Genomic DNA, 526 nt, shown 5'->3' with positions numbered 1-526 from the left:
GCCTCACTCTGAGTGCAACCCCCTTCCTCAGCCGCACATGCTCAGAAACCCCCTCTGGGTTCCTCCGTTGCTGCCTCCAGCTCCTTCCCGCCTCTCGGTGATGCCGCTCTGCCCACAACCAACCCTGGCGGCTCCAGCGGAAACTGGGACATATTCCTCCCCCCTTGTTGCCCCAAAGCAACACACTCAGTGTGGCTCAGTGGTGAGCGTCGACCTGTGAACCAGGAGGTCAGGGTTCGATTCCCGGTCGGGGCTCGATCCCCAGTGTGGGGCGTGCAGGAGGCAGCCGACCAATGATGCTCTTTCATCACTGATGTTTCTATCTCCTCCCTCTCTCTTCCTCTGAAATCCATAAAAATACATTTTTCAAAAAACAGCCAAAAAGCAGCAGAAGTGAAAATCTGAGGGTTATTTCTAAACTCTCCACACCTCTGCGGCACATCCACTCACCGGCCCCAGTCAGACCCGCCTCTCCGCTGTCACTCATCCCTCCCAAGCGTTCCAGCGAGAACATTCCGGGTGACCT

The sequence above is a fragment of the Myotis brandtii genome, unplaced genomic scaffold (assembly GCF_000412655.1).
Source record: "Myotis brandtii unplaced genomic scaffold, ASM41265v1 scaffold247, whole genome shotgun sequence".
In the NCBI taxonomy this organism is placed as follows: Eukaryota; Metazoa; Chordata; class Mammalia; order Chiroptera; family Vespertilionidae; genus Myotis; species Myotis brandtii.
The sequence above is the reverse complement of the archived record's forward strand: the minus strand, read 5'-3'. Positions refer to the sequence as shown.